General features: G+C 41.0%; 1 protein-coding gene across 3 annotated transcripts in view; it reads right to left on the bottom strand.

Moving 5' to 3' along the window:
- Positions 1–9,589, bottom strand: part of SGCG (sarcoglycan gamma) — a 163,457-nt gene extending 153,868 nt beyond the window's left edge. For 2 of the 3 annotated variants that reach the window (XM_064171860.1, XM_064171873.1), the window contains exon 1: positions 9,275–9,589. The gene's annotated coding sequence lies outside the window, so the exon portion shown is untranslated. Of the gene's footprint in view, positions 1–6,748; positions 6,796–9,274 lie in introns of all 3 variants that reach the window. The other variant, XM_064171867.1, reaches the window with a different exon arrangement.
- Between the last annotated feature and the right edge of the window lie 3,869 nt (positions 9,590–13,458).

Below are 13,458 nucleotides of genomic sequence, written 5' to 3'. Positions count from 1 at the left end.
CATTCTATCATTTTATAATTTACTTTCAAAATATTCCCAAGAATTCAGGAAGCATTTTGTAAGAGACATGTTCGGTTACATGAATGACTGCAGCAATTCTAAGAAAAAGTGTTGGATACCTGCTGCACCTTAAATAGATTACCACCAGATAATCCCAAAACTAAGAACAGTTTAGCAATCATTAGATTTAACTAGAATAGAGCAGAGCTACACAGCACGATACTTACAGGGAGGGATACAGTGAGAGATAACTTCTTTTAGTGTAGATATTTATTTTGCCTCAGATTTAAGATTAACTTTTACTTATGGGAATAAGAAAGCAACAACAGTGAATATTCCCTTTCAAAATATACAATCTCTAATCTTATGAAAACTCTCTAAGTAAGGATAAGAAAGGCAAGATTCAAGATGAATGAAGAATAGAATCATGTTATATCATAATTATACAGTATAAAAAAGCCAATAACTCATGTTGATGGGTTATGGCAGCCACATCAGAAGTAGCATAATGACTTCCCCTAAAAAGGTAGGTCTGATGAGACCACTGTTTTGCTCTGAGCTATCAGTCAAATTTGCTGCTAAGTAGACATCATATACTAATGAAAGGGTATTATTAGCAAAGATAAAAAAAACATTTTCCCATAAATGTATAAATTTTCCTTGAAGTCCTGTTATTTCATAAGGGGGAGAGAGGGAGAATGAAATGTCAATGCTGGTCTGAATTAAGATTTTGTCTTTCCTTTGAGAAGTCAGAATTCAAGATTTTAGCAGTCTTGATTTTGCTATAATCCTAAACATGCAATGGTCAACATTAACACAAAACCAAGTATGCTTCTGAAAATGCAGCATCTTTAAATTGCATTTTCAGTATCTTAATGCATGCCCTTGCATTACAGTAAAGAACTGTGCAATAACATACTACTGCAAAAGATTTCAAAGGAACTTTCAGTTACATCAAGAACCGAAGCCTATCAACAATACTTAAAATAAACTTCTGGAACAGGGAAAGTCCTAATTGATACCTTGGGTAGATTGTTTACAAAACTTGACTAAATTGCTCTGGTAATTCCACCCTTGAAAAGTAAATTACAAGGAAGTCTACTTATCCCTGAAACCACAACTTTTTTTTTCTCTTTTTTTTTTGTGTAATTTAAGCCAACTAGTACTACAGCTTAGCATCACAAAAATTAATGATATTTTAGTTCAAAGGAATATTGAGTGATTCAGACCATCTAAATTTTGTGCTATGGCTTATTTTCTACAGACTGAACAAGAAAGCATTCAATGTTCTTGAACCAGAACAGTACAGTAGATGGTATCTCAACAAATTCCTTTCTGACAGATGTCCACTGTAGCTGAACACAGTATCCACAACACACAGCTGAACATAATTGTGGCTAAATTTTATGCATCTAGATACTACCTTTTCTTCTGATAAAAAGAATGCTTATGAAAATAAAGTGAGAGACACGTCAGTGATTGACAATTCACAGTATCATCAGGGTTGGAAAAGACCTCACAGATCATCAAGTCCAACCCTTTACCACAGAGCTCAAGGCTAGACCATGGCACCAAGTGCCACGTCCAACCTTGCCTTGAACTGCCCCAGGGACGGCGACTCCACCACCTCCCCGGGCAGCCCATTCCAGTGTCCAATGACTCTCTCAGGGAAGAACTTTCTCTTCACCTCCAGCCTAAATTTCCCCTGGCGCAGCCTGAGGCTGTGTCCTCTTGTTCTGGTGCTGGCCACCTGAGAGAAGAGAGCAACCTCCTCCTGGCCACAAGCACCCCTCAGGTAGTTGTAGACAGCAATAAGGTCACCTCACCACTGGCATTACCTTCCAATTCTGTGCTTGAAAATACAAACCCTCCTCAGAAGTTACCTCTGGACTATCTTCACCTGATGTCTACCAGTGAACTCACGGCTTTGAGGTCCTTTACCTACCCACTATATTCTGCTGCAATGAGTTTGACAGCTTAATTGCTTAATAATTTGTTTTATTTTATTGTTGTTAGAAGACAATGAGGTAGGGTGAATAACAAGCCCATCTTCACTTTTTTTCATACCACTCAATCTCATTGACTACTGTCACATTATCTTTTAGCACCTCTTTTACAGGATGAAGAGCTGTAATCTGTTTGATCATCAATTGGAGAAGGTGCAGCATCTCCTTGACATGTTTCTGCCTTCTCCTGAATTGTTTAGAAACTTGGTTTGGTGGTTTGTTTTCTTTTTGAGAAACAAAATAACTGTAACTTCCTATGGTATTTAAAATTAACAGAAACATACCATGGTTGTTTTTCATTATATATATATATATTTTTTTTTTTTATCATGCTCCTACTTGACTAATTTGTAATATTTCAGTCAATTTTGTAATCATCACTGAGTTATGAACTCATTATTTCAGAAAGTTATTTTCAGTAATTCCAATAAAAAATGACAACTGAGGGCAAAAGCTAAATCAAAGACCCTTTCAGAAGTTACTTCACATCTATTGAAAATGAGAGCTACAGAGAGTTGCTGTTTTAGGGCAACACTACCTTTACTAATTTAAAAACTCTCACCTTCCTACTAGCTTTGTGCTTCAAATAATTTATGAGGTCAATGAATCATAGAATCAGTCATGGTTGGAAGGGACCACAAGGATCATCTAGTTCCAACGCCTCCCGCCATTGGCAGGGACACTCTACCCTAAATCCGGCTAGTCAGGACCTCTGGGGCTGTTCAAGGCAAGGTTGGACGTGGCACTTGGTGCCATGGTCTAGCCTTGAGCTCTGTGGTAAAGGGCTGGACTTGATGATCTGTGAGGTCTCTTCCAACCCTGATGATACTGTGATACTGTGATACCTCCAGGGATGGGCCTTAACCACCTCCCTGGGCAACTCATTCCAGGCTCTCACCACTCTCATGGTGAAGAACTTCCTCCTCACATCCAGTCTGAATCTGCCCACCCCTAGCTTTGCTCTGTTCCCCCTAGTCCTGTCACTCCCTCCCCAGATTTTTTTGTAGGCCCTCTTCAGAGGGTAAGCTCACCTTGGAGCCTCCTCTTCTCCAGACTGAACAGTCCCAACTCTTTCAGTCTGTCCTTATAGGAGAGGTGCTCCAGTCCTCTGATCATCCTCATGGCCCTTCCCTGGACATGCTCCAGCATGTCCACATCCCTTTTGCAACAGGGGCTCCAGGACAGATGCAATATTGAACAGCATATGTTCCATTCTGTCTTACCCCAACATCTCAATGGTAATACATCTCAATTAGGGGAAGACAAAAAAAATTCCAACCAAAATAAAACAAAAAACAAACAAACAAAATTACTGCTACTCTCTCTTCCCAATTTTTTAAGTAGCTATTTGCCTTTAAGCTGTCTGTGCTAGTTTGAAGCTAGCTAGAATGTTTTGGTGAGAAGGACTAGATTACAGGCTGTGAAAGGGAAACAATGGTGATGTCTACTTCACTCCTAGGCTTACTGAGAGGTACAAGAAGAAGAACCAATCATAGATAAAGCACTTATGCTACTGGGAAGCTCCAAGCTGCATCCCTCTCTCTAACCTCACCCTCTTTTTTTTTTTTTTCTTTCATAATCCACTTTGCTTCCTAACCCCCTGGCTGAACCTCCATTCTTCCTTGGGACTGGGGTAAGGTTGAGAGGGGTAGGGGGAAGGCGGGGGGGGGGGGGGCTGGGAGCCCCTCCTGGGGACTCAGGTTTCTGGGAGGGCTGCTGTGTTTCTGTATTACCTTTTACTTGTGTATTTCTGTATATAACTGTATATATACTGTAAATATCTGCTTGTATATTGTGCTAAGCTGTAAATAATAAGCTTCATTCAATTTCAAGAGCCATCTGAGTCTAGTCTGGGTGATTTCCAAAGAGGGGGGGGGGGAGGCAGGGAACACCCAAACCATCATGATTTTGTCCTAAAATGCAGGCTGTCTGAAAAAAAATTGTACTATATATATTTAAATAACTCTGAGGAAATTCATTGGTACTTCTCCTGCACACATTCTTTGTCAGGATATAAAACCCAAACAACTATCTTCCACGAAACTGTTCCAGATCTGTTTATATTGTAAGTCAAGGAAAAAGTGGGAATGCTGGAGCTTTTGACAAATAGACTAGCACCCTTTCATTGCCACCAAACGAGATCTCAGTCAGGTTTGGTACAAGCAGCTTGGAAAGTCCAGTCCTCACGTTTTGAAGCAGCTCTTTAAAAGCATATAGTTATTGCAGATATGTGATGAAAGAAAACAGCAGCAAGAATCCACACCACCCTTTGTAGAATGGAACTTTGAACAGAGAAAATGGAAGCAATAGGCAACATAACAAAGTGCTTCTGTAGGGAAATTGAGTCTGCAAAGACTGCCTTGTTAGAATGCATTAATCCTCCAACCCCCAGTGCAGAAGAACAGTACAGGAACTCCAGAATACAAGATCTGAATTTTCACAATCCTTTCAGTAGATTGTCGGTAGGAACTGCTAAGATTCAGTTTTCACCAAGATTCAAGTTTTTTGCATACTGTCTACTGCTTTTTTTTAAAATTATTTTTAATCAACCATTTTTCCTTGGTGGCCAGTGGCAAGACACACTAAATGCTTTTCTGAAAGATGAACTTTCTTTCTATAGACTTCAGAAGACAGAACACTTCAGAACCCACTACCAATTCAAGTAACAAGCAAGAAATGGCAAGTCATCTCTGGAGTTACACAATGGTTACTACTACACTCTTTCTAAGACTAGTTGCAAACTTCTTTCTTTATGTTGGGAAGATTGCTTTTGAGAGCAGAGTGGGAGACTGCAGAAAATCATCCATCAGCCAGCTCTTTCAATTTCAATTCTCTTATCTTGGTGTTTTATTCAAATGTTGCAGGTTTTGAAACTAGCACCATGAAAAGAGCAGGTACATTTTATTTACACGCATGTCCACTTCTGTGAATAGATTAAAAAAAACAGTCATTTTCCAATCTCTTAGCAAAAATCTTCATGCAAAACTCCACAGCTGAAGTATTTTGTTCAAAGAAATCAAGCCAGAAAAGCAGTATTATGCTGTAATTTTTCATTTATTACATTATTATCAAATAATTTTGCAAATTAGTTTATAAATCCCTCATTCAAAAAAAAAGGAAAAAGAAAGTAGCTTTATCTTGGGAAAAGTATCAAACAGTTCTGTAAAGAATTTGTTTCTGAAATCAACTAAATTGCTATGTTTAGCATAAATGTAGGAATATGCTATTTTGTAATTCTTGAAATCTGATGTGTTCTTTCAGTTTGTACAAGTTGCAGAACTCCTGGGATATTGACATTTTGTCACAAAAATTCTGTTCCAAAAGCTTTCTACTTTTCTACAACACGGAGAAACATGTTTTTACCAATGATTTTTTTTATTACAACAATGAGGAATGTTCACCATACAAAATCCAAATTCCACAAAGCAACTGTTTGTTTTGTAAGAGAAGCTGTCTCTCCACATTTATAGAGACGTGGTGTTACAAAGTTTTCATAATTGCTTATAACAAGTGTTCATCTTCAGATTGATAACAAGTGTTCATCTTCAGAAGCAGTGAATGTTTGCAATCACAAGAAAGAAATTTATTTGGGGTTCTTTGTATGGTTTACATACGATGCAGTTTCCAAAAGTAATTCTTCAATCTCAGAGGCTGACAGGTGTTACATGATATTGACAATATATTAAGAAACATCATGGCAAGTCTCTCTGCTGAAGTGGAAAGAAAGTAATTAGTTGTTCAGTGTCACTCTGTAAAATCTAAACCTCTACATATTACCAGAAAGTAGATAAATGTAACAATTTAATCTAACAACAGTTTGTCAAGAGACTGTAAATCACTAAGATGTTAAGGGAGGCACACCCTTGAATAGAGAATGAGGGGGTTGTGTACTTGTAGTCTTCCTCTAATATTTTCATAACTGCATACAAATGTTAGCCCTGCATGACCCTTAGAAATTTTCTAAAGCATAACTACTAATCAAATAGGTAAATAATTTTACGTATAAGAAATTCTTCAAAATGGTATTTTGATGCTTAGTGTGACCAAGAGCTGAAACTGATCAGCAATCAAATAGTCTTGCATAAAAGACAATACATTGCTTTCAAGTGCAGACTACTGTTTGCAGTTTACTTCTTGGAACAGCTATAGCTTTACCTTTTTTCTTTTGTAGAAGGTACACTACCTAAGAAATACAAAAGAACTGAAAGAGACCCAGCAGAAAATATTACTTACCACATATAACCTAGAAAAGCTGACATAAAAAGGAGAAATAATTAGGAGTCTCTCAGTTGAGAGAAGAATGAGTGGAAATGTAGCAGAAGACAGGGAAAAACACCCACAATGGTCATGCAAAGTGAAAACTCATTCTGCTCATTCTACAGGAACTCTCTCAGTCTCTTGCCTCCGCAAAAACACTAAGGTAACTAGTTTCACCATGGTGTCATCTTGTCCGACCACATCAGATAGGTTTAACATTGAAGTAACAGATTTTCTATCATGGTTCAAGAGAGGTCTCAAGAAAAGGCTTTAAAAGTACAGCAGTAATTTTTTTGCAAGAAGGACTACAAGAAAAATATTGTATATGCAATCATAGCAGGTGAAAGCTTTTTTCCAAGTGTACCTTTACCTCAAATTCTCAAGAGAAATATAGTGACTTAGCATTTACAGCAAAACATTCCCAAACCCCTTGATTCCTAAATTCCTTCTCTTCTCCCATCACTAAACTTCCCACACTTTCATACCTTAATGACATTTGATATGCCTCCTTTGCTTCACCTGGCCATTTTCACTGTAAAAAGAGTAAAATGCCATAAAAGAGTATTTTTTCAACACAGTTACATTTAAGGTCCTAATTTCTAAAGCAAGCTCGGCTTTTGATAGCAATAGCTACATAAAATTTGGACATGTTATCAGAACAGAAAGCCTATTAGCAAACAAATCTTTTTGCTTTGGTATGCTCTGCAAAGGTAAAATTCCTTAGTCCACCTCTGCATAGCTTAAGCACTACTGCATCAACAGCATGTTTGTGAGTTTAACTGAGATGCTGCTATGAAAAAAATTAACTCAAATACCTGTGTTAAGAACTGAGCACTAAATCCATAAGCATCCAAGTATTATACCTGTACTCAAAATCTTAAATTAGATCCTACATTACATTGATTTGTTCTCCCCTCTTAGTTACAGCCTAGCAGTCATTTTACAAGCAATACATTCACTTTCACAAAAAGAAAACAAAAACCAAACCCTTGAAAAGTTAGTCAATGACACTTTAGAATGACACCTTCTTTTAATGCACTACACATGCTCATGCCTATGCAAACCAAGTTCTAACTGACATGCTGTCAAGAAAAATGGTAATTCCCTAGTCATATCTATTTTTTAAAGTGAGAACTACCGAACATTTTACAATAGAAAATTGTTTCACGTGCTTAATAAAATCTGCCACTTGCATGAAAGCCCAGAGAAATGCTACATGTGACGCTGACAATGAAAGAAACAAAAGACCAAAACCAACCCTAAAGAACAGACATGAAAAAGTGGGAAGGATTTTGAGTGTTATACATGCCCATATTTCTCTTTCCTCAGATCTCTCTCAGCTTAATGCAATATAAAAGTCCATTAAAAAAAAAAAAAAAAAAAAAAAAAAAGAGAGAGAGAGAGAATAAATAAAGAAGTCTCAAAGCTGCACTGAGTCACAACCTATTGTATTCTTAGGGAATTCCCAAGCTGAAAAAAATCACCTTAAGTATGGTGTCTTACCAATGTCCAATGAACAACTACAAGCGTCACCTGCAGTAACAGATGCATGTTGCTCAATATAATCTGTTTTCAAATGCTACTCTAAGTTTGTTTGCAAATTTATTAAAAAAACTCCAACCACCAACAAAACCCCCAACTGAAAACATACTCTTTTGATGTAACAAAAATAAGCTCATTGCTTTTAAGTTTTTTCCTTTGGCTTTTGGAAAGAACATTGTGAGTTTATCCTGGTACTTGAAAATTTTGGAAGTAAAACAGAACTGCAGTGGGTAATTCTTAAATTAGATTATCTCTGAATTAACCAGGGGAGTTAGTTCAGGACATTCTCTCTAAGTGGACCTCACCTTATTTGAAATTACTTAAATCTTTTCACTCAGGGCAGTTTGCAATGGACAGTTCTTTGTCTGGGATGGTGAGGAGGGTAGCTTTTTTGTTTTTCTTTAAGGTGGTTCAATATTGTCTTTTCACTTTTTAGCAAAGATACTTAGAATTTCGGTGGGACACTGTTGCTTTTTATTCCTGAAATGATTTTGCAAAAACTAAGCAAAAAAAACCCACTTGCCTTTACGCAAAGTATGAGCAAAGGGGGCAGTAACAGATTGTGAAAAAGAGTTCAACTGAACCTCCAACAGCGTTCATGATAATTCACACAATTTACTAAAATCTTATACTTAGTCTACAAGGTTCACTTAAAAAAGCGAAGTGTGAGTCAGAAAGAACAGCAGGGCATACAACACAGACTGAAGTCTGAGGTGTACTGCGATGCACCTCTTTCTGCTCAGATTATGTTTGTTTTCTTTTCCTACACATCTCTAGGATGACACAAGGAGGTAATCAAATTTCACAGAAGACTGAAATGCGGCTGTTAAAGACGCCGACATTGTACCTTTACGGATACTTAATCCTACCTCTCCGTGACAAATGGCAACTAAACAAGCAACAGTGAAACAAGTTGAGCGAACTGCTGGCAGCATCACTCCTGTCAGGCGAAGGGAAGCTGCAGCACCCATCACCCACTGGCAACAGCGTCCTGTGCCTCCCAACAAAAGGCTGCGCCCCTTCCCCACGCAGAGCCCGCACCGCTCTCACCTCCCAAGGCTCCGCTTCTCCCTGCCCCTTACCCCTGCTGCAAACTTTCTGCCGCCCGCAGCGCGGACGCTGCCACTGATACCGGACCGCAGACGCCGCAGCAGGGGAAGCCCAGAGGCACAAATACCGGCACCAATGCCACACCACAGCCCTTCCGCGCCTCGCCCCCAGAGGGAAAAGCCGAACCCCAGGGACTCGACTGAGTTTCCAGAGCACGAAGAAGGTCTTGGTCAATAAACCGATGTGCAACCCTACACCGAGGACTGCCTCCTTGCCTTCCCTCCTCCGCCCTGCGCCCCTCGGCAGGCGACACGAGGCTTAAGTTTTCGGATGACACTTGCCCTCTCCCGATACTTGAGGCGGGCCGAGCCGGGGGCGAAGCGCGCCCTGCTAGCGGGGGAGACCGTGCGCGGTACTACCTGATGTCCCCGCTCGGCTGCAGGGCAGAATCCCCGCGGTCCCCTTCATGCCCAAGGGGCTGACGAACCCGCCCGGAGGCACAAGTCTTCATCCAGCTCCCTTCCCGCAGGCAGCACCTCCTCCGGTTGTCCTGGCGTCCCGGGTGCTGGGCGGACGCCGCTCTCGCAGCCTCGCCGACGCGGTGGGGAGAGGAGGAGGTACGGCAGAGGGCGGAGAATAGGCCGAGCCGAGGGCGGGAGGCGACCCGTGTCCTCCCTCCTTCTCTCCTCCCTCCCTCCGCCACCGCCCCGCGTCCCGTGCTGGTGTCTCCCAATTCCCGTGGCCGCCGCGAGGGAGGGGGGGTTGGGGGAATCTCCACCGCAGCGCGCGCCTCCCGCCCCGCCCGGGGCAACGGGCACCCGACGCGACCCCACCGGTGCCAGCGCCGTGGCTTTGGCAGGCCTGGGACAGCGAGGCACAGGGGACTCCCTCTCCGACCGCCGCTGCACCACCTCCCATTCACCAAGATGCAGCCCTGTCACCCCATCTTTCGCGGGTAGGAGAGCAGGGAGCAGCCGGTGCCTCTGGAGGGCGTCCCCGTCCCGCTTGGCGTTCCGCGGAGCGCGCATGTGCAGGGGCCGACGGCCGGTGGGGCGGTAGAGTGAAGGGCTGCTGAGCCGTGCCAGTTTGGAGGCGATTTTCGTGGAAACATCTGAAATGTGTTGTGGAGTTGTGACAGGATGGAAGTTGTTTGAGTCACAAAAGGGTCAAGGGGCGGATTCCGAAGGAGGTTCAGGGAATATGGGATTTGAAATCTGGGGAGAAGAAAAATGGACCTGTAAGATAAAAGAGAAGGAGGTTGCCTGTGACAGTGCAGATTCAGAAGATAAATATTTTTCTGACAGATTTTACAACAAAGATATTCATAAAGGCAGGTAGGAGTGAACACCAAGAAGGCAACTGAAAAGGAGAAAAGAGTAGGGAAAGGTCAGAGAACAAAGGAGAAAATGTATAATGTAAGTGGAGAAAGGTGGCAGGTTTTGCATAAAGAAACTAGTAGGATAGTGGGTATGGGGAAGCCAAAATATTATGGGTCCTGGGAGGAAATGCATGCAAAACTCAGATTAGGGGTACAGAGCAAAATCTGGTTGCCTCATCGCTGAGGTCAGAAAATGAATCACCAAGGAAGGGATTCTGTTTTAAAAGATATTTTAATTAGGGGAAATATTCATGAGCAAAGCCATTGAAAAGTAGGAAATGAGCACGGCAGGAACTGTTGGATAAGAAGGGACTTGGTGATCAAAAGAATAAGTCACAGATTGAAAGAGCTAGCAAATCTGAGCGGAACATATGGAAGTATTCAGCTGAAAGGATTGGAAGTATTGGTTGTGTATGTAGTAGAAATTACACTGTCTGTAAAATATATAAGAGTTGTGCAATGTATTGTGCTGTTTTCTGGCATATCCTGCCATCCCACGTGGGTTGGGATTCCAGCTCTCCAAGACTGAATTCACCTTTATAACTAGCATAGCAAAATGTGAAGGGAAGTTCATGCTACTAAACTGCTACTAGCTGTGCTAGTTTGAGCCTAGCTGGGATATTTTAGTGAGAAGATTTAGTTTATAGGCTGCGAGAAGGAAACAGTTGTGAGATCTAGAAAGACAAGAACACAAACGTAGATAACAAAGTTGCTCTCTGGCTCTGGCTGCCTCCCTTCTCTCCCTAACTTGCCATCTGTGTAACTAACCTGTCTGCTTCCTAACCCACTCTGGCTGATTCTCCAAACTCACCTTGAACATAAGGCAAAGTCTGGGATAAGGTAGAGGAGTGGAAAGGAGGTGGAAGGGTGGTTGGGAGCCCCTCCTGGGGACTGGTTTTTGGGAGGGTTGTTGTGTTTCTGTATTACTTTTTAACTTGTATATTTCTGTGTATAGCTGTAAATATTATAAATAAGTAGCTATATATATAGTAAATGTCTATTTGTATATTGTGCTAAGCTGTAAATATAAAGCTTCATTCTAATTTCCAGCTCAGCTGAGTCTAGTCTGGGTGATTCCATGAGAGTGGGAGGGTGTGTAACACTCAAACCATCACATCTTTTATTTTGGCACCCAGAGTTATGAAGGTCTAATGTCCTTCAGGTGGAAAATAATCAGGGTGATGTATATTGGGATACATAAAGCTGGAGCAGGCATTCCTGATTTTACACTGAAATGTGTCACTGAAGTATTTACTGCAGAAATAAGAGAAGGGTATGAGGGAAGATGAAATTAATCTTTCCATACAGGTCGTCATTTATGTGGAATAACTGCTTTCCCCTTTGACTCCCAGCAACTTTTTGTTTCTCTTTTTCAGTTGATCTCCTACCAATCTCTTCCAGCCCCTTGTATCTCAGCTGTTTTGAAACAACTTTGGTGGACTGTCATGAACTTGTGTCTGACTTAAGACTTGTGTCATATGAGTGGTTTACAATCATCAAAGATATTGTAGGCACAAAGTAGTATTAAATAAATAAACTTTAAAAACTAGCCTGCTTTAGTGTAGGACTATGCAATCCATATACCTCCCTTTGATTTTTCCTCTTACTTCCTGCCCTCTCTTGTGCAGAATCTTCTTAAAGATCTAAAAGATGATACTTAGCAGCCATCTCTTGCATAAAAAACATCTGCCAGTCTGGACTTCCCAGCTGTTGCTGTAGTGTTTGTGAAAATTATAATGGTTAACAATAAATGTTTAGCTGGTTGTTCATAGGAGTTGGAAGGTTCATGGGAGTTAACCTGTGAAGCTGTTGCTGTTATGTGTCTGAGTTTGAGATAAAGTACTTCAGATTATTTTCCTAGATACATTCCCAATGTAAAGCAAAATCAATGGAAAATTCAGTAATTTTCTTAAAAGTATTTGTTTCTTAACATGCCATAATATAAGTGGATTTATGCATCCAAAATATGGTGTTAAAAATCATTGGTGCAAGTAAAATGCTCACAATGTATTTTAATCACTGGGCTAGCAGTACAGTTATATATGTTTATCATCTAGACTCAAAGGCAATAGTAATTTGTGCGTAAGAATCTGTTCCACAGAAAATGAAATATCATATTATTGATAGCAACTATAAAATCCCTGAAGAAACTAATTTATTTTGAGTGACTTTGTATTCACTTGTTTTTGAAGATGTTACTTGTACGGTGAGGGAGATATGAGTGTAAAGACATTTGGCTTTGTAATTGTTGTGGAGGCAGAAATTAATGTGTGGCCAAGTCGGGAATTTTATACAAAAATAGAGTTATTTTCCCAAAACTATATATACAAAGATTAATTTAGTTTAATTAGCAGATTCAGTCGCATGAGAATTATCTACAGGGATACCATCGATAATGTGACTATTTTGGAAGTCAGAAGTTGGAAAAGGCTTTAGCTATTAAATTATAGTGGTTTTCTTACTAATAAAGCGGAGCTGAGCCAAAATAACTCACGATCAGGCTGACTTCCTGGTGAGGTCTGTCTCTGTCGTTCCCTTTTCAGCAGCTGCCAAAGAGTCGTTAAGAGGTATTCAGCTCTTACAAAAGGTGTCAATATTTGAAGCAGTCTGAAGATCTCTCTGCATCCAAGGTGAGGCGAGAGTGGGGGAACTCTCAGGTTCAGGCAGTAACTAACTCCAAGCGGGACGAACTCCAAGGTGGGAACCCCCAAAGGTGGGAACCCCAAATATTTATACCCTCACTAGACAAAGGGCAGAGTTACCACACCTTAGGCGTGAAAGCGCACAACCAATCCCAGCTCAATTCCAGCGCGAGCACTGCACGGGGCACTCCTCGTGCGGGCAGGACCCCTTTGCTCACCCCCCTTCACGGCTGCAGGGCAGGCGAGGCAGGGGAGGGAACCAGGCGGCTTTCCCTCTCCCCTGAAGTCACGGCAGGAGAGGAATTTAGGGGTATACAGGACTCCAGGACAGTAATGAACTGGGTAACATATTGATTGGATTTTGTGGCATCTATACCGTCATATAAACAGTTGACTTCACCTTCTTCTTCCTCACCTGCACCTATCTCAATGACTGTGTTGCATGTGTCATTTTTTTTTAATTCCCACTCAGTGGTAAGAGAAGCTAAATGACTTTCTCAATAAAGAAACTTAAGGTCAGAGAGAGGAATAGCTCATGCTGATCACATGCACCCACCTGTACTCAGCTGGTTCTAAGCAGTTT

The sequence above is a fragment of the Pogoniulus pusillus genome, chromosome 3 (assembly GCF_015220805.1).
Source record: "Pogoniulus pusillus isolate bPogPus1 chromosome 3, bPogPus1.pri, whole genome shotgun sequence".
NCBI lineage: Eukaryota > Metazoa > Chordata > Aves > Piciformes > Lybiidae > Pogoniulus > Pogoniulus pusillus.
The sequence above is the reverse complement of the archived record's forward strand: the minus strand, read 5'-3'. Positions and strand labels throughout refer to the sequence as shown.